The sequence below is a fragment of the Pseudorasbora parva genome, chromosome 2 (genome assembly GCF_024679245.1).
Source record: "Pseudorasbora parva isolate DD20220531a chromosome 2, ASM2467924v1, whole genome shotgun sequence".
Lineage (NCBI taxonomy): Eukaryota > Metazoa > Chordata > Actinopteri > Cypriniformes > Gobionidae > Pseudorasbora > Pseudorasbora parva.
The window spans coordinates 39,935,983-39,957,363 of record NC_090173.1 but is presented as its reverse complement, the minus strand read 5'-3'; the positions used below and the strand labels follow the sequence as shown (position 1 = coordinate 39,957,363).

The window sequence follows — 21,381 nt, the reverse complement described above, 5'->3', positions numbered from 1 at the left end:
GACACTATATATGCACTCCAAAAATAGAAAATAAAGTTGCAAAAAATAACCACAAATATACTTGACTATTGCTGTGTTTTGCTTTACACGTGGCTCCAAAATACTATAAAATCTTTGAGGAACATAAGTATGCATCCTTTCTATGATGCATTTTTATTTTTCGATCAACCAACAAGAAGAGCAGTTTGTTGAATTCATTTTTGTTGATTTTCATTTAGTTTTTATTCACCCTCTTTTTTGCCATGTTGCTACCCTTGCCTCTCCTTTGCACTCTAATGTACAAGTTTAAATCCAGTTTAATATTACAGAAATCCCCTTTGCAATGCTAAATGAAATATTACAATGAATGGTTAAGTGTTATCAGAGGGTTATGTTTTCAATGCTAGAACTAGAGTTTGCCATTAGAGCAGGACAAGATATTTCAAGATATTTCTGCATTCTCCTTAAACTGATGATGCTGTCAGCTTGGTGAATCTGAAAGGTGAGGCAGAACCATTACAGCTTTCCAAATATCAAGGGTTTATGCGGTTATCTTAGTGGTTTTGATCGTAACTTTAAATAATAAATTGGTTTAAAAAAGTCTCCATTACTGAGAGCCATAATGGACCCTGGCTCTGAATGAGTCCATCAATTTTCTAAGAAAGGGGTAAATGGATGAACATCAGCCTCGATGCAACGTCTCTGATCGGTTTAAAGCCTTCTTCTGGTCGACTTGGACTCCTCTTCTGTCGGCCTTCTTTCATTCGCAAGCCCTGTTGGTAAAATATAAATTATTAATGTAATCAAAACTAAGTCTATATCTGATCAAATTATTAATTTGGACAATAACATAGGCAATAGGAATGTATAGCCTACACCCTGACTGTATACAGCAATAAATATTTACGTTTTTATGTATCCTTTATTTTACGAGGAAGGTTGTAATCTCTTCTTCCAGGGAGTCCTAAATATTTGATTAGGCCCAGTGCACATTTAGTTAATGCTTCTAATCAAAGAGCTGAAAGAAGGCTCCTATCAATAGAGAGGTCTTATGAAGTTTCTGAAAGCAATTTTCATCTTCAGTCTCTCATTCTTATTTTCATCCGCCAACTCTGCTCAGTCAAGTCCATTAATAACAGAGGTTTGACCACAAATCCATTTCCGTGCCCAGCCGCTTAGCAAAAGCAACAATAGACCTGAAAATACTATAACAAATGGACTAGTTATTGAAGGCAGTGGAAGGCATTGTGTTCGCCTTCTTGTGCAGAAATGAGACTGCAGTGAGATGCAAAATGAGCTGTGTGCTCATTAGAGTCATATAGGATTCTCAGAAACGTGACCTGAAGGCAAAGATTGGCATTGACAAATTTGTCCTTTTAGACTCGCCATACATCTACTGTAGCCTACATACATCTTGCCATATTTCTGGAAAGATATAACCATTTTGAAAATGCAAAGTCAAAGTCATGGTCTGATGGGCAGCACACATGCATTAGATGAGGAATTTATGCACTGGTTCAAATCTGACTTTGAGCTACTGTAACCATAATACATAACCTATAACAAACTCATGAGTACAGTATTGTCACAGCTACATAACTTCTTACTTTGTTTTTGAAGTAGTGACTTGTAAAAGTATTTAAACCCCTTCCTTTTTTATATTTGTTATTTTGCTGCCTTATGCTAAACTACTTTAAATTATTCTTACAGCTTTGCAAATTAATAATTACTTTGCAAAGATATTCCCTTTTCTGGGACACTTGAAAGGTAGCTCAGGAGCATTCCAATTTCACTTGCAGATGTTACTACAATTCGAGTGGAGTTCACTTGTGCAAATTTAATTGAATGGATATAATATGGAAAGGCACGTGCATTCCAAGCCATGAGGTCAAAAGATATGTTTTTTTTTAAACAAAGTTTGGGAGGAACGCGTTCAATTGCAGAACCAATCAGTACGAAATGTGGCCTTTATATCACATAGCCCTACCCTCAGGCAACATGCCAGATATGCATACATTTGATCTGACTATTTGCAAGTCTTAACTTGTGAACTGCCTTTAGAGCTCAGAGACAGGATTGTGTTTAGACACAGACGTGGGGACAATTCTGCATGTGGCCTTCAAAATCCTTAATGAATGAAGTTTGGAACAACCAGAAACAACCAAGCCTCTCCTCAGTGAAGACACATGAAAAACCACTTGAAATTTGTTTTTAAAAAAAAAGACCTACTAAAGGACTGACTCAGTGAGAAACAAGATTCTCTGGTCTTATGAACGTCAGCTCAGATCATCATGTATGGTGATCATCACCTGCACGATACCTAATGAGCAGTAAAGTGTGGTGGTAGCAGCATCATGCTGTGGAGGTGTTTTTCAGCTGCAGGGACTGGGGTCAGACTAAGGAAAGCTCAACGCTGCAAAATATAGAGAAGGCTTTAATGAAAACCTAGTGCAGAGCATTCATAACCTTACAGACCTTAAGCACACAGTGTTAAGTCAATGCAAGGGTAGCTTATCGATGACTCTGTAAATGACCTTGAGCGGCCCATCCAGAGCCTGGGCTTCAAACATCTCTGGAGAAACCTAAAAATGTCTGTCCACTGACAGTCCCCATCCAACCTGACAAACCTTGAGTGGATCTGAGGAAAAGAATGGCTAAAAATCACCAAATGCAGATGTGAAAAGCCTGTTGCATCATACCCAAAACAACTTTAAAGGTTGTAAAGGTGCTTTAACCAAGTACTGGGTTAAGGGTTTGAATACTGTACTTATTTCAGTTTGTTTATATATGAAGACCCCTTAAACCGATACTATCACAATTCGGTGCAATCAATAAGCAAAATTTTGAAATTATTACTTAGTATATATAATTCTCATCAAGCATCATCTTGAGCTGAGTACAATGTAATAAAAGTCCTGTCTTATACATCCACACTGGTATTTAGTCCATTAGACCAGAGAGAGTTATGGGAAGGTCATGTCCTTCAGTCGTAATGTGATTTTAGTCTCACAAAAGGCAGACATGTCCTCATCCTATTCATTGTTATAATCTACTCACACAGTGTGCGGGTAAAGGCAGACAGTTCTCTTTTATCACATTACTTAAATACAATTGATTTATCTAATGAGGGGATATGAAACTTAAGCGGGACGTTATTCTGAAGAACAGAGGAAAGATGAATCATCATTCTCATCTTTTAAGCCATTCATTCATGTTTAAGCTGCTCATTTGTCTCCATACAAGCAGCTCACTATTATTTGAATCAAAGACATGGCTTATTATCAGTGAAATTAATATTAATACATCAATTTAAGATGAGGGAAAGAACATATACTCTCTCTAAAGAGTCTAAAGTAAACCAAGATAATGTGATCAACTGTCATAGCGCATTTTAGCACCACGTGGCTGACATGATGAAATGCTGTTTCACCATTCAAACCATTTATAAACTTCACTGTAATTCACAAGATGTTTTTCTCGTCATTTTCAGCAAAATACCACAAGAACAATCATCACAATGTAAGTATTCTATTTTTATGACGCAGTTCCTGGTAGTCCCACCCACGTGTATATTTAACATTAAACATTGGAGCTTTTTTTAGAGTTTCTTATTAAGGGAAGTTTAGAATGGGATATCTTTAAAATCATCTGATGAAACATCAGAGACGTCATGAAAATACAAGGTTTCTGTTCTTATTTCTTATTTTTCTCACACTTTTCAGAAAGTGTCCAAAACCTGCACTGTAAAAAAATTTGGTTGGTTTTTGTTGGTTTAACTTAAAAAAGTAAGTAGTTGCCTTAAAATTGTGAGTTTATTGAAATTAAAACTTTGAGTTGATACAATGAAGGAAATTAGTTTAATAAATAGAAACTCAAAATATTATTGTATCTGAACCACATAAAAAAATTGATAAATCATTTGGCATGTTTCACTGCATCATCAGAAATAACACACACACACAATTACCCAATATGCGTACAAAATCTTTTAATAATATTTTAATAAAGGTTGTCGAATCTCAAAAAAAATTCATTGTATTAACTCAAAATTTTAATTTCAATGAACTCAAAATTTTAAGGCAACCAGGTAACTTTTTTTCTAAATAATTTTTTACAGTGTGGAAAATGCTGCCTTCGGACTCGGAGGACATATTTCACGGTCAGTAGGCATCAAGGTACGTCCGAATCTAATGTTAGCTTTACTTCTACAGCTCAGAAAACCGGTTTATCACTTTTAGCAGTGTTTTATGTAACTTCAAAGGGTTTCCTGTAAAATGACACCAACATTTTGAACTTAGACCACTGAACGTGTGTATGGGAGGCTTTTCAATTTGGGTAGGCCAAATCCAGGCGGAAATGGTTCCAGAGTAATTTAGTGTAAATACATTACTTTGTGTAAAACAAATGCCAAAGTGATGCATATCTCCAGAAAGTAGAGACTCTAAGCTTTTAAATGAGGTCAGAGCTCCTCCACAGACATTTAAAATTGAAAATATATACATGATGATGATGTGATGCCATTTGTGACATTTCTTTGTTGTTTAGAATCCAGTATTCCTGTAATTCAGTTCTTTTATTAGTTTAATAAACAACTCTGTCTCATCTTCTGTCCAAACATACCACGCCATCTGTAAAGAGTGATCGACTTTTACGTAAGCCAGGTGACCTGTAAATTCAATTACTGCGGCTATTTGCACTAAGGTAAGTGAAAATAACATCTTCTGAGCGATAGAGGATATTAAGCGTTAGATTATATTATTTTCTGAGTGATAGATGATACGTGCAAATAGAATACTAAGTGAAAATAGTGATATATTCAGTTACAACATGGAAAAATAGTAGATTTTTGTGTTATGGTGTGTTTGTTTGTTTGTTTTATGTTTCATGTTTCCTGGTTTTGCCATGTTCACTATCATGGCTGTGTCCGAAATCATAGGCAGCTGACTCGTTGCCTCGCTGCCTTATGAGACAATGGCTTGTATAAGGCAGTGTTTTGAGTGCCTTGAAAACCGCTGTATAAATGTAACAAATGATTTGTGCATGAAGGCACCCCATGAATTCAGACTGGTTTCTAAGGCAATGATCTAAAGCAAAATAGAGAGAGCTTTGGTGAGAACTAAACACATATTTAATTACTACATTAGTAATTTCTCGCTAGAAATTACACCAGAAGCGGAACATATTGGTAAAAAAAGCATACAATTACACATAAACTGACCAGCAAACGCAACTTTAGGAAGCCATCTTTTTTCCCCAGCTCAACTGTCACTGAATGGAAATCCCAGGATATCAAAGGCAGCGAAGGATACATGTATGCTTCCTTCAAAAATCAATCAGATGAAGGTCTCTCAGGAGACAGAAAGTGAAGCAAACATTTGATTCGGACATGGCTTGATGCCTTCAAATGTGTCCTCTGAAGGCAGCCTTTTCCAGGTTTCAGACACAGCCCACATCTCTTATGCTGCATTCCAAGTTTGTTTTTATTATGCCCTTCACTCGCTAACTTCTCTCCGTCTTGTTCACTCAGATGTCCGTCATTGCTTACGTTGCATGAGTGTCCACTACTGGCGGAACCTTCGCAATGGACTTCACTTGGAAACCACTTTGGAGTCTGTTTCAAGTCATCGATTGTGTTGCATCTGTTCACGCACTTGTAAATAAGTTTCACTTGGACTTGGCCTCCAGTGGCCTCTCAGTGTAAATAGTAATTCGATGCAATTTATACTTTATTGAACATTTCACTATTTAAGATTCACCGGTCTGCCGACGTGCTTACGTTTTGGTCTGAAAAACACATACCCCTGGGACGTTGGGCTCTGCGAGCCGTGTCCCTGGCCCATAACATATCTGATCTGATCTGTTCTGATCCCAAATTGCAATGAACCAGCAAATAAGGGATTCTCCAGCATGTGACCGCATGCTAAGGTATTTTCTGTTAGACACGTACACATAATCAATATCTGTAACAATGCAATACTATCACATATTTAAAAAAAACATGTTTTACTCACATAAGTGTGTTGCACCATTTCTGTCAGATCCAATATAGAAGGCACATCACTGTGAAGGCACATTGAGTTTTAATCTCAATATGTACAAATCCAGTGTTGACCTGTGTCTTGTTTACAAACGATTATCTTTCTATGTGTATTGCTCGCTTAGCGCCACGAGTCAGTGGGCAGGGCTACAGAATTTACACGTACACATTTATCTGTAGAGGCAGTGTTTCCCCTTTCTAATACGTCATTGATTTGAGAGCATCGTTTTCTGGGCCTGGTGTCTATAAAAGCTTTTTCTTTTACTAATCAGCTCTGAAACAGGATATTCTTATATTACCATGACCTTTTATATATCAAAGACTCAAGAGAAAGTTGATTTCTCAATTCTCATCACCCCTTTAAGACACAAAATGGCTTGGTCTGGCCCAATGTTCAAGGCATGGTTACATCCTTGATAATTGTACAGCCTTGCATTTAATAAACTCATTGTAAAAGTACAGATACTAGTACACTGAAGCACCCTGAGATGTTATCAACGTTCAGTGTTGTGTTTCTGTGATCAAATGTGGCTCAGATTGTGTCCCTTAAGTATGAAGGAGCCCAGCTTTAATAAACCTGATGCTGACAAATGAAGTTCAACAAATACATCATGTCGCGTGGGTCAGTAAATTCATCGTTCAAAAGCAGCCCAGTGAAAATTGAGCAGACTCTGGATGCCAAAAAAACTCCCACACCTGTAACAAGATCAGATGGCATTGTCGAGAACTTTATCACCTAGTGAAAAGGAACAGATAATTTTACAACTGCATTAAAACTTGGACAAGATCAGAAGTTCATGTTTATTGTCCACACTGTGAATGTACAACAATGAGAGCGGTTATGAATAGGCAATATTTTCATTCAGCCACAGCAGATGAAAGCATATTGTTTTCACAAGCTGAAGTGAGTAGTTTCCATGTCTCAAAGTTAAAAACAGTGATTGCTATACAGAGACTTAAAATTATTAGTTGAGGCTATATATTATTGAAAGTTAAGCAAGCACTGAAAAATGTATACTCTATTACGCCATGTTTCATAGACCATTGGTAAATATGAATCAAGGCCTGGGGGATTGTAGTTTTATTGATTTTATAATGCCAAGGATGATGTCTTTCCTCAAGTAATATTTTATCCAAAGTATTATTTGAGAGGAAAGACATCATTTACTTATCCTCTTTTTGTGAAACTCAAATGGAAATGTTTTGATCAGTACTATAATAGGCACAATAAAATAATAAAATCTCATTTGTGCATAAAGTGTGCATGTAAAGTGAATATGCAGAGCGGCACATATCCGAAGTGCAGATTAATGCATACTTTATTCCATTAGTACTACAAACACAAATAACTTGTTTAAAAACTAGAAACACGGCATATGAGCGAGACCAACGGTAAACAGAGCGGTCTGGATAATGGGGTTTGAGTGATTAATAATCATCTAAACCTGACTCAAATATATTTATCCAATGTTATCCACATTATATTTCATCTGCAACAGCATTCTGAACTTTTATTAAGATACATTTGGTCATTAACCTTTAAATGCAGAATTATGCAAACACAGGAGGAGAGTTCTCCACATAAAAGACCCACAAGTGGCAATTCAATGTGCTATTACATTTCTCTCCGATACGGTAGGAAATTAAATTACATTGAATGTGGAGGATTTTAACTGTAACAAGCTGACTGACAAGGCAGTTTAAACGGTGACAGGATGCACATAACTAAGTGATGGAGCGGTCCGTTAAAGGTGCAGTTATGATGAAGGAGTAGGCCTATGTCCCAAAGCTTGCCCACTCTTCTGCTACAAACTCAAATGTATGTGTTTTTATTTATGCAAACTCAAATGTATGTGTTTATATAACAGGCAGCACCTGTTTTCCAAAGAAGAAAGATAGTCATAAAGGTTTGCTAATGACATATAGGTGAATGATGAAAAAAAGAAAAATTTTAGGTAAACTATCCCTTTCACTCTGCAACGCAACACGTGTGAATAAAGTGGTGTGTTTCAAATAAACAATTGTCATTGAAGAAGGCAGGATACTCTTCAAGCCATACAAAAATATGTGGTTTCGACAGTAAACACTGATCCATAAACCTCCGACTCAACCTTTAATTTCACCCCAGGAAAATAAATCTGTGCCGTAACAAAGCCATCAACCACACACACTGAACTCTACAGGAGTTCCCTGCGTTCATTTCCCCTCATTTTAAAAGCTATCTTCACTCTGCATCAGAAAAACTTGCCCCTTTTTCTTTTTTTGGTGCTCACAACCGAACGTGTAACTGTAATTTCTGCAGGGAAAACAGCTTCCACAAAAGATTTTTTTCCTGGCATGAGAAATTATTTGAACAGCCAGTGCATCTTTTTCCAATTTGGATTGAAATCAAGCATGTTTCCCCCCATATAAATATATTTAATTTGAATCAAAGTGAATATGTTATGATCTAATTATATTCTTGTGTGCCTTGTTGTGTTTCTCATGCGCCATGGAACATAATCCTTCCTGAGGAATATTTATGCAGTAGTGTTTATTCAATAATTTATAACTTTGATGCTCTTTTCAAAATGTTTCAACTTAATATTTTGGGAAATGATTAAGCTGCTGATTTTGGGTAGGACGCTTCTCTTGGGGGTCTTTGCCTTCTACATTTATATGATATGAACTTGAATTTGATCCTTGAAGATCAATACTGAGTAAACAATTATCCCCTTAGTTGTCACATTCCCCTTAGTTCTGGACTTTTTTAGTTTTGGATGTTTTGTCATCACCTGCCTACATCCCTCATTTGTTGTTATGGACACTATATCACGTTCATCTGTGCACTCATCAGTCACCATCATTAACACCTGTATATAGGTTTAGTTCAGTTTCAGTTCAGTGTCCGATATTGTCTGTGAGTGCGTCTCAATCCGCTCCCTAGTTCAGTAGTCAGGGCACTGACCAGGGAGTCCGATTGACTGATTCCCTAATCAGTGCCCTGACTACTGAACTAGGGAGCAGATTGAGATGCACCCTATGCAAGTTGTGTGTTGTGGTGATGCCCATCTACCTCTCTTGCCTGTCTTTGAGAGTAAATCCCATTTGGAATTATATCTGTCTGTCTTCGTCTTCCTGCCTGCACACACCTGTGACAATAGTTCACCTCAAAAAGGAAATTATTTACTCACCCTCAAGCCATCCTTTGTTTTTGTATGAAAAATATTCATATTTAAAACTTCACAGACTAAAATAACTAGCTTCGGTCTGATAGGAGTACCGTAAGCTTTGATGCCTCTTGCATTTCACACAAACAGGACTGGGCAACAAGCTCCTCTTTCCTATATCGGAATAATCCGATATTATGTAAGCTATAGTTACTTTAGTTTATAAAATTATAAATAAGGATATTTTTCTTACACACACTTCAGAAGACCTTTATTATATAGTAGTATGGATTACTTTTAAGATGGCTAGATGCACTTTTTTGGCCGTCAATCTCGTCATTTACTCATCACTTGGAAGAGCAATGATATATATACATATCAATATAAAATATATTATATTAAAAAAATATATATTTATAAAAAATATATATATATTTTGTTAATTAATTTATTTATTTATAATTTTTTAATATAATATATTTAAATTATATAATTTTTTATTATTCTTTTTTTTAAACATATTTTTTCCTTTTAATTTGCCAACCTTTCAACGTGGTTGGCAAATTAATTATTTTTACCAATAATTAAAAATAGCATATTGCTTTTTTTATATATATATTACTTAAGTATCTATAACCATTTGCACAATATGTATTGCTGTCTATACTTGGAGTAAACAATATTTACACTCATTTTGTAAATAAGAGTGTTGGGTCTTGCGTCTCTCAACTTTCTCTTCACAATATCCCACAGATTCTCTATGGGGTTCAGGTCAGGAGAGTTGGCAGGCCAATTGAGCACAGTAATACCATGGTCAGTAAACATTTACCAGTGGTTTTGGCACTGTGAGCAGGTGCCAGGTCGTGCTGAAAAACGAAATCTTCATCTTCATAAAGTTTTTCAGCAGATGGAAGCATGAAGTGCTCAAAAATCTCCTGATAGGTAGCTGTATTGACCCTGCCCTTGATAAAACACAGTGGCCCAACACCAGCAGCTGACATGGCACCCCAGACCATCACTGACTGTGGGTACTTGACACTGGACTTCAGGCATTTTGGCATTTCCTTCTCCCCAGTCTTCCTCCAGACTCTGGCACCTTGATTTCCGAATGACATGCAAAATTTGCTTTCATCCGAAAAAAGTACTTTGGACCACTGAGCAACAGTCCAGTGCTGCTTCTCTGTAGCCCAAAGTGGCTTGACCTGGGGAATGCGGCACCTGTAGCCCATTTCCTGCACACGCCTGTGCACGGTGGCTCTGGATGTTTCTACTCCAGACTCAGTCCACTGCTTCCGCAGGTCCCCCAAGGTCTGGAATCGGTTCTTCTCCACAATCTTCCTCAGTGTCCGGTCACCTCTTCTCGTTGTGCAGCGTTTTTTTGCCACACTTTTTCCTTCCCACATACCTCTCACTGAGGTGCCTTGATACAGCACTCTGGGAACAGCCTATTCGTTCAGAAATTTATTTCTGTGTCTTACCCTCTCCCTTGAGGGTGTCAATGATGGCCTTCTGGACAGCAGTCGGGTCGGCAGTCTTACCCATGATTGCGGTTTTGAGTAATGAACCAGGCTGGGAGTTTTGAAAAGCCTCTGGAATCTTTTGCAGGTGTTTAGAGTTCATTAGTTGATTCAGATGATTAGGTTAATAGCTCGTTTAGAGAAACTTTTCATGATATGCTAATTTTTGGAGACAGGAATTTTGGGTTTTCATGAGCTGTATGCCAAACTCATCAGTATTAAAACAATTAAAGACCTGAAATATTTCAGTTGGTGTGCAATGAGTCTAAAATATATTAAATTTTATTTTTTATCATTACATTATGGAAAATTATGAACTTTATCACAATATGCTAATTTTTGACATATCTATGGATTTCAAATGGCATTCTCCTGCCATTTAGGCTATAAGAATGGTGATAATTGCTTAACTGTTTTGAACATACTGTAAATAAAACAAATATTTAAAAAACTGTACTCCAGATAATAGGCATTTGAAATTAGGCAATACATGCTTATCAATATTTCAAATTATTTATAAAATTATAGAAACATGTTTTAAGTCCTACTTAAGTGGGTCAAAATGCACTCTAAAATTCAGCTAATTGCATAAAATATAAATTTTACTATTTACTATTTTTTCACTTAAATAAATCAATTCCTTTAAAGTATATGATTTCCATAATAAGTATCCTTTTTAAAACAATGCAGCCAGTGTGCAACAAGCATAAAGTGTTTTAATGCACATCTGCGAAAATGTTGCTATGTAAATCTGCTTTAGGGCTGTAAGTATACGTCTAAGTTTGATTTGCCTTATTTGAATCAGAATAGTATTACCTCTTGACTAACTGCTAGTGTGCCAAATTAGTTCTTATGTCAAGTCACCTTTATTTATATAGCATTTTTCACAATAAAAGATTGTTTCAGTGCAGCTTTACAGTGATAACAGGAGATGAATAGAAGAGAGATCTGGCTATACAGCAGCCCTAGAAACTAATTATTGTCCAGCAAAAGTTAGTTTTTAAGTGATTCATTTCCATTGTAAAATACTTTGCAGGGCCACTTACATGACACCATTTTCAACTAAAACAGAAAACTCTCAATGCGTTCCGGCCTCTCATCCGCAAGGCAACAGCACTAGAGATTGCAAACCACTAACATACACAGGTTATCTAACTGGAGTAATATTCTTCTTCCCTCCAGTTAATGTAATTGCCATCTCTCCTGTCATTTTTAACTAAAAACAGCCTGTTAAAGTTCCTGTGCCAGTACAAAGTGTATGCATATTTAATGAAGCCAGCATCGTTTATTATAGTTTTAGTTTGTCTGATGCCAAACAATTAGCAGTAACATTTCAGTACCGCAGTGTTTTACACGGTCTCTCTGTCATCTCAATTTAGGTCAGAGCCACTTTGGATTAGGACTTTGTAACCCATGATTAAAATGTTTGTTTACCCAAAAATGAAAATTCTGTCCTTCATTTCTCACCCTCATGTTGTTCCAAACCCGTAAGACTTTCGCTCATCTTCAGAACACAAATGAAGATCTTTTTGATAAACTATGAGAGCATTCTGTCTCTTCATTGACAGCTTAGCAAAGATTTTCAAGCCCCATAAAGGTCCCTAAAGTAATCTGTGTGACTTTATGAAGCAACACAAGTGTAGCCTAGAAATGTAGACGCATCCTAGCGGCAGCAAATCTAATCTGCTGCGAGCGTCGTCTAGCAACTCTCAATACACTTCTGAGCTGTAAACGCCAAACTCTGGTCGGGCCAATCACATCGTGTATAGAGTCGGTGGGTGGGGCTTAATGACGGCCGAGTTGCGTTTGCGTGCTTCTAGTGAACACAGAAACTGGTGAACGGCGGTGGTCTTTCGAATAAGCTTTGACCGCGACTCTGGAAGACTTGGAGTTAAGCTTTTCTCTGAAAAAAGAACAAAGAACGGCACTGAAGTCATTCTTAAGAAGGGAAGATGTGTTCTGAGTTTTGCCGAACGGATACGGCAAAAGTTTAATCTGTCAACGAGCTCTGCTTCACCTTCGTTGCTCTGGTTGGTGTAGCGCTATCCTATCGCGTGCAGAGGGAGTTTGAAAGACAACCGTTTATCCCGCCCCTCGGATTGAGCCCTGTCTATGGTGAGTTTCCAGAACAAACATCTTGATGGGGGTCTGGCTTGCCAGGCTAACGCAAGTGCTTTGTTTGCACACACTCACACACACAAAAAACGCATAGTTTACCACTTTATTAACAAAATATTAATCTCCAATGCATTTACTTTTATACTACATTTTAGGGCTTAGTGGTTGTATAGCTGTCAGTGGAGGGGCCGAAAGCAGATTTCATTAAAGTAGTAAGTTAAACTAATGTCTTACAGTTTTGGAACAACATGAGGGTAAGTAATTAATGACAGAATCTTCCTTTTTGGGTGAATTAAGAAATGCTAACTCCCTTTCAGAATTACATGTTTGTAATAACGCTTAACCCTAGATTAAAGTTGACATGAAACCAAAGTTGAGATTAGTCTTTTCTTCCCTATATAGTATATATGGCTTCTCAAACAAGACATTTTTTTAGGGCGGGATTGATTTTATCCATGGGGAATTGATTGGATGGTTGTGGTTTTCTACTGCTGTGATGTCATGTGAGTGACAGGTTGTCCCGCCCTCACGGCAGTAAACACATCATTAGAGAAGAGATGAGATCACAGAGCAAGAGGGAGAAGAAGTTATTTTGGCAAAAACGATGATGTGCATGGATGCGAAATAACAATTGTCCATTTTGATTTCATGGTATGAAAACTAGTCTGCCTCCTGCTTTATGTAGTGGGAGTGTCACATTCATTGTTTATGCCTTTCATGTTTGAAGGTCTGCTGAACTTATTCGCAATAACACAAAACAAGGCAAGCACGGTGAAATGACCACAGGGGACACAGATTTCCCGCTGCAATTTCAGGTCAAATGTTATTTGGGGGCATGATTTGCTGAATTAATTATATTTTCAAGTGCCTTCCCTGATAAATCCTGAACCTCAGGACAGCGAACTGAAATTTGCTGCTGATCAGTTTTATCAGAGTTAAATTAATCTATCTGAGTGACTTCTGTGTGTCCCCACGGCAACATTTTAGTCACTCAGGCTCACACTCATCAAGCGTGTACATGCTTCTAGTGAGCTTGCAAAGTGGGCTGCCAGCCTGTTGCCCCCCTGTGATTGGTTCATGGCCTTTGTTGAAGCAGCAGTTCATGTCTAATCATACAAGGAAATTGTGCATGGATTGGAACGGGTGGATTCATTTTATCATAGCGAGACATCCTGTGTGACCTCCGTTAGGGTGGTGAGGCATAACAAGACTCCACAGCTGAGTATTTTTTTTTTTTCAGCACTTCTTCACTTATTCTTCACTGGAAATGAGTTCATATAGGGATCCCCAGGAGCCTTCAATGAATGAAGTCGAATTTAAATGTGCACTTTTTTGCACTCATTCACAAGGGACCAGCAGATAAAAGGAAAAGCCATGCAATCAGTAAACACTAGACTGCAACTTCATCACAGAAGAGAGACTATCAAGAGAGATCAAAACGAGACTTGTTAACATTAATCTTGATCAGACTAGTGCATACATTCAAATATTTCTTATATGGACTATTTTGGCCCTGTCGAAGAAAATAAAAAATCTTTCTGATTTTCATTAGTTTATTTGTTCACTAACAATGTCATCAGTGGACAAACTTGCATACTTTTTTTCCTGAAATGAAGATATCCAGCAAAATTTAAATTCCATTACACCTTGCATTGTTTATTAAGTGTAAATAATGGGATTTTGAGGTAGAAATTATATTTTACATATGTTAGGAGAAAAATGTCTGAAGACTTTTAAGCTCTTTTATTTATTTAATGAATTCTAAATATATTAATATATATATATAATATCATAGTTATAATTCTTGAAAAAAATTTTTTTGAACAGTATATATTGTTTAGATTATTTAATAAAATTAAAATGGTTTATTTCACTTGTTGTTTAGTTTTAATGTAATTAATATTGTAACTGTGCATTTTAATTTGCATACTGAAAATAAAACATTAAAATCTATTAAAAAATAAAAACAAATAATGACGGCAAGGCATAAAAAAAAAAAAAAAAATTAAAAAAAAAAAAAGGTTTTAAAAAAAATAAATCTGTCAAATCTGAATATTCCAGAAACATAAATGGCAAAGTGACCTAAAAGTTGCTGAAGTTTAAGTAACAAGAAACCTACAGGTGCATGTACTGTACCGGCAGTTCCCTCACTGTGCCAAAGGGGGCAGTGTGGGGCTGTGCTTTAGTCTGGACTGCACCACATTGGCTAGTTAGGTCACTATCTTAGGTTAGTTAAAGGGCGGCAATATTTTTGTTAAGATCACATTTGAGCAAATGTAGCATAAATATTTTGCTTAAATGAGTATTTAAGGTCATATTTAATAGTATTGTTTGAGTTTTTGTATAGTTTATATACATTAAAAAATTAACTCTTGGTAAACATTCTTAAAGATGCGTAAAGACTCATTAGTTTTCTGCATTTGGTTACCATCGGCACAAATTTGAATCATTATAGCATTTTATCTCGTGACAGTCTGATGTAATCACTCCCACACAAACAGTAGACTGCATTCTGTACACCATGACTTATGATAACACACCAAACAGCACCTACACGTTTTAAACCTCAGGTTTAAATGTTCATTGCCATCTAGGTTCAGTTAGACTGTAATAAACGCCTCAGTTTTTCAGGGTCATCCATAAGGTGTCAAATGCACCCACACAAACATTTGCATAAACTATTTATCAAATAACCAGTATGTGTTAGCCACGCTCGCCGGTTCTAATACATAAGTTTGTACTATACCTTCCAGATGCTAGTGCCGGTGCTGTAGCTCGCAGACGTGCCTTCCTCCCTTGCAGGGTAAAACATTTTCTGCATCTGCTTGGTCTTTTATGAGCCACATTGAGTGTTGGCAAGGAGACAGTCAGTCAGGCCTCGTAATGAGTAATAGAGGCTGCGTATCAAAGCAAAAGACGATGCAGACTTGTTTAGAGTTCCTAGTGTGCTTCAAACAAAACAGATACAACAAAGCATTGCGAGTTTTGGTTGCCTGAAACATTGCTCCCATAGGACATCATTCTACATCATTCTTGCATGATGATTGTGTGACAAAATAAGACAATATGCGCAAATCCTTTTAGCTCAAGGCAGTGCAAGACACATCATTTACTCAAAAAAGTGATATGTTTCCTCTTAAAGGGATAGTTCGTTCAGCTAAAAATGTCATCATTTATTCACCCTCACGTCATTCCAAAATTGTATGATTTAATTTGTCATGTCAAATACATATAGTTACAAACTCAGACATTCTTTCTTCTGTGGAACGCAGAAGGAGATGTATGAAGAAAGTAAATATGGTGAACAAATAGGACAAAAAAGGCAGTGTGTGTGTGTGTGTGTGTGTGTGTGTAAATATGTCACATGCTATTTACTTATTGAGTTATGTTCCTCAGAGGTTTCAAAACAAATGGAATAAATCTCATTATTCCATAGTCATGTTATCAACTTTTACATTCTTGTTTGTCCCCCTCCACTTTCACTGAATGGAAAAAGCATGGCTTCTGTCATTTTCATCACTTCATTCCATTATCATTTATTCACTCACATCGTCGGTATGATTCTATCTCTTAAGTCAAATGCAAAAAGAGAAGCGTAGCAGAATGTCTGTCAACCAAGATATATAAGCTTCAAAAGACTTAAAATATATATCACGTTTAGTCCAAATGATGATGATGATGATGATGATGGAGTTCAAACAGTTAGAATAAAGAAAAGGTTTATTAATAAAACAAACTCTAGTAATGAAAGTAGATGAAAGGCAATGAAACAGCATGTACACGGCACACAAACAATACCAGACCACAAACTGAATGAAATGAGGAACTTACGGTGAATGAACTCAATGACGCGCAGACCGTGGTACCAAACGGAGAGCGGGAAACTGATAAGGAAGAGTTGCAGAGAAACAAAATAAAAGACTGACAATATAAAGACTTATACAAGACTTAGTCATGGTCACCATTTACTTTCATTGAATGGGGAAAAAAACACATCACAAACCTTGTTTAAAACATCTCCTTTAGTAGAAGTCATATGGGTTTGAAACGACAAAGGGATGAGTAAATGAAGACTGAATCTTCATTTTTGGTTGAACTCTACATTGAACCCCGAGGCACTTGAGGAACCAATCAGAAATGTCACTTGCACATTTTAAGCAGAACAGATAAATATACTCTGGAATCTATCCAGAGAGCCTATCTTTCTTCCAGCAGAGGGAAACGTTTATTGCCATGACGATAAAGTCATTTATCATCCTAAAAAAGAAGAAGATACATTTGCACAGATATTCAGTTGGGGCATTGATCTGTATCTGACAAGGGGGTTGAGTACAGAAGAAGCATGACTTCTTAAGCCGGACCATGTATTATCTCAGCTTTCTGATACCCAGCACCTCTCAGCATGGTGACAACAAACCCCATGGCCACACATGCTACAGGCTTGACATATCCTTTTCATCTGGTTGTGGGATCTTTCTGGTTCTGGCCTAGATGAGATGAAGAAATGATTTATTGGATGGCAGTAAAGAAAGCTAGCCCAGTTTGCTCTGAGTCAAAGCCCTGCTCATTGAGATACAAACATGAACGTGGCCAGCAGGGGATGGACTGGGAGAGGTTTGAGGAAAATAGGGATTTGAGTGATCTAGAGGCCACACAAGCACAGAAGTAACCCATTTTCAGCATACGAGACAGGCTGTTCCCAGACAAACAGTTTACACTAACTATTTATTGACAGGAAACAGGACCTGGATCTGAAAGGCATGAAGCAAACAGGCCCGGCTGTTGCTGGCTTTGTCTCAACGCTGTTTGCCACGTAGACAGGGCTCTGAAATAAACATTTCAAGAGCATTTATGCAGAGCGTCTTGCCATACGCATCATCTTATCAGGAACACGAAACAGCTGAGCACGAAAACAATGTGCACCTTCAGTCGGGCGCAGCGACTAACACGCAATAATCACGTCGGCTGTCTGAAAACCATCACGGGCCTCTTTGATTATGGAAAATCTCTCGAGCTGATGAATCTCATGTATCACGGTGGCGAGGTGATAAACAACCCAGACATCATGTGACTCGGCCTTATCAAACCTCCTCTCAGCGCTGACAGTTCCAGCTCAGGTAAACACAGAGAGCTTCATTTACAAGAATTCATTGACATAAACTTTCATGCTCAAATTTGTTAACAGGGGAGATGAAAGGACTGCTTGTTTGGTGCGATGGAATCGGGGCTGATTATTTGGATTGCATTAATGGAACATAATCTGCATTCATGAAACCGAGTGTTTCCTGCTGTGATGACAAAGGCATTTGTTTCTCCCTTTCTTTCTTGCTCTCATAAATCATTTGCTGAATGAATTATTCCACTGGCCTGAGCAATTAAAGACCCCAGGTAGTGTCTAGACTCTATGAGATATTCAGGTGGATTATATGTGGCATTTAAATTCTTAGTTACAAAGTGTCAAGCTAAAGGTTTGGGCGTATAAGCATTATGATACAACAATTGGAACATTATAGAGTTCGCTCTAAAATGCTTGCTAAGGTGGTTTTCAGTATGTAATGTATTTCTGAATTTACTTAAGGGTGGAAGTTTACCTTATAGCCCAGAAAGTTGGTTAGAAGTTTGTTGAAAGCCCTATAATATTCTATACTGTGGGATTATATAAACTCTTTAAAAACTTTTATGCACTCATTTACTTCACAGGAAAGTACATTTATGCCCTTTTGAGTCAGTTTCCTTGTTACCAACATCGAGGCAAAACCAAGCTATTTATCTCTGCAGAACAGAAAGCTGATTCACACATATTTACATAGCCTGGGTTGTGTTAATTAACATAAACAACCAAGAAGTGTTTGAGATGACTTGATCTGATGAGAAGACAGAATAACAGACAACTCTGTGAATGAGAGAGATCAGGACAACTTAGGTCAAAACACGCATTAGTCACATAAAGCTTCATGAGCATTTAAAACTATAATAAATGAATGTGAGATGCCCTTAAAGCAAAGTAGCCTAGTTTTTATAATCTTTTCAAAGGTAAATGTATTAGTCCGATAACAAAAAGTTATTAAAAGTCAAAAGGCATTACTTTCTGAGAGTAATTTCTACACCTGAATTTATTGTTAAAAATATTTTGTTTTCATCTGTGTTTTATTTCATTTTTACTTTCTTTTTTCCATGAAAACCTTTATATAGGTTTTGATTTGCAATGACACCCAGGGGTAAAACAGGTAAAGAGGTCAAGGTCATTAAATCTTGAGACTGTTGAGGTTTCTATCATGCAAGCCATAATGTGCCCTCCCTATCTGAAACTTTTTTTTTTTGGATAGCTTATACATTTAAAACTGTAAAAACTAACTAGATTAAAAAGGTTTGACGACAAACTTTAAGTTGGCTTGGGAGAGAGTTGATCAGAAAGTTTGAAAAAGTTTCATAAGCTTCAAGTTTGAATTAGTTTGATAAGTTAAGTTTAAAGATATATATATATATATATATATATATATATATATATATATAGATAGATAGATAGATAGATAGATAGATAGATAGATAGATAGATAGATAGATAGATAGATAGATAGATAGATAGATAGATAGATAGATAGATAGATAGATAGATAGATAGATAGATAGATAGATAGATAGATAGACAGATAGATAGATAGACAGATAGATAGAATGGGAGTTCAATGAGTCTCAGTGGTTTAGATAAAGTTCATAGAATGGCAGCTAGTGGAGTGTGATGAGCTTCAGTGTTTAGATTTGAATTTTGTCAGTTGGTCAGTTTGAACAGTCTTGGCTCATTTGAACATTCCGTCAATTAAAGTCAATGGGATTTTTCCGAGTTTTGAGAGTCATTTTTAGGAAAAGCGTTAGTCTGATCAGTTAGAAAAGATATAGCTACTCGAATCAGAACAATTTGAGAGTCTGAGCTGAGTTTGGAGTTTGTAGAGTTAAAGCTCCAGGAGGAGATAGAGTTGCAAATTTATTCTAAGAAAAATAACAATAAGTTTATTAAGCATTTTAGTAAGTTGGCTCTCCCAAGCCAACTTAATAACATATTTTTTTTTGATGCCATAACGTTCAATGCTGATCCTAACTGTTGGTGCCCGAGTGACATAGACCCTGTCCCGAACGGCACCCTATACACTCAAGGTCTTCCTTCGAGTCTGCACTTTGAGGTTATGCCGTTTTGACTGTCGGGAAGAAGTCGTATCGAGGGCGCATATCGAGCACACTCTCGAGCACCCTTCAGAATCCTAAAATGACCCTGTCCCAAATGGCACACTTCATATGCACGTTCGGTCTTGTGAAATTACAATTGCTGCATCCCAAAAGGCACACTTATATACACTTTCGGTCTTGGACTTACAATGGCTGCTGCGTGTGCGTGTCTGATAGGTTTACTAGACCGTAGGGTTTCCCATTCATCATTTTAGGTTTCAGAAGGGTACTTTCGAGTGGCCCCCTTTGCGACCATTATGCATCCTTCATGCACACTTTAGCTGAGACTGCAAGTTTGCAAGCTACGAAGAGGATTTTACCCAGCAGTCAAAGCGGCATTTCGTCATGAAAGTGTTTACACGTAAGGGTTTAGGGTGCCATATGGGATCCAGCCAATGGCTAAAGCGTGCAGGTGTCCATTAAGTCCATGAGATTGGAGGTGTCCCATTTGTCATTTTAGGTTTCAGAAGAGTGCTCGCGAGTGCCGCCTTTGCAGTCAATATGCACTCTCGATGCGTATTTTTGCTGAGCTCACACTGGTGCGAGCTCCACTGCCGACAGTCAAAGCAGTGTTACGTCATGAAAGTGTGGACTCGTGCGACGGTGAGTGTTTAGGGTGCCATTTGGGACATGGCCTAAATTGACAAATGGGACACCCTATGGTCTCACAGACTTAACGGACATGCGCACATGACAGCCATTGCAAGGCTGCAAAACCGGAAGTGCATATGAAGTGTGCCATTTGGGACAGGGTCATTGATATGGCTGTTAGTCTTTTCTTCCCTATTGGGACGTATCCAATTAAAACAACTTCACGAACAAGACAAAATGTACTGTGGGACTTTATCAATGGGGAATGATTGGATGGTTGTGGTTTGCTATGGCTGTGAGGATACATGATTTAATTTTAGATGATGTGCGTTTTAGGTTACTGAAAAGCTTTTTACAATTCTAGGCTACTGAAATGTTCCTTGTTTAATATTTACAATAAAATTTGTACTTGTAACACCCCGACTTAAAACATTGCTTTGATAACCATATAATTTGCACCCGTTTTATACATTTAAGCAAATGTGACCCTGGACCGTAAAACCATTCGTAAGTCGCACAGATGGCAATAGCCAATGAAACCCCTCTTGTTTAAACCACCCGCTCCTAACGGGACTCGAACCCGGGTCGGCCGGCATAAGAGTCAGACACTCTAACAAGGAGGCTAAAGGCTGCAACCTCTAGCGTCAGTTGCTAGAGCATCTCTTGTGGTCAGAGGAATGAGGTTTACTTGCACAGTGACTACTGTTACCCCCTTAAACCTCACTCACATCCGGGTCAACGTCACCAATGTAATCCTGTTCGAACAGTA

General features: G+C 37.4%; 1 long non-coding RNA gene across 1 annotated transcript; it reads right to left on the bottom strand.

The window, feature by feature from the left end:
* Window positions 1-554: 554 nt before the first annotated feature.
* On the bottom strand, window positions 555-16,688 carry LOC137043720 (uncharacterized). Its single transcript, XR_010898563.1, has 3 exons — window positions 16,632-16,688; window positions 15,547-15,697; window positions 555-752 (listed from the first exon to the last, which is right to left on the bottom strand). It is a non-coding gene; the product is annotated as an uncharacterized lncRNA (long non-coding RNA).
* Window positions 16,689-21,381: the final 4,693 nt, after the last annotated feature.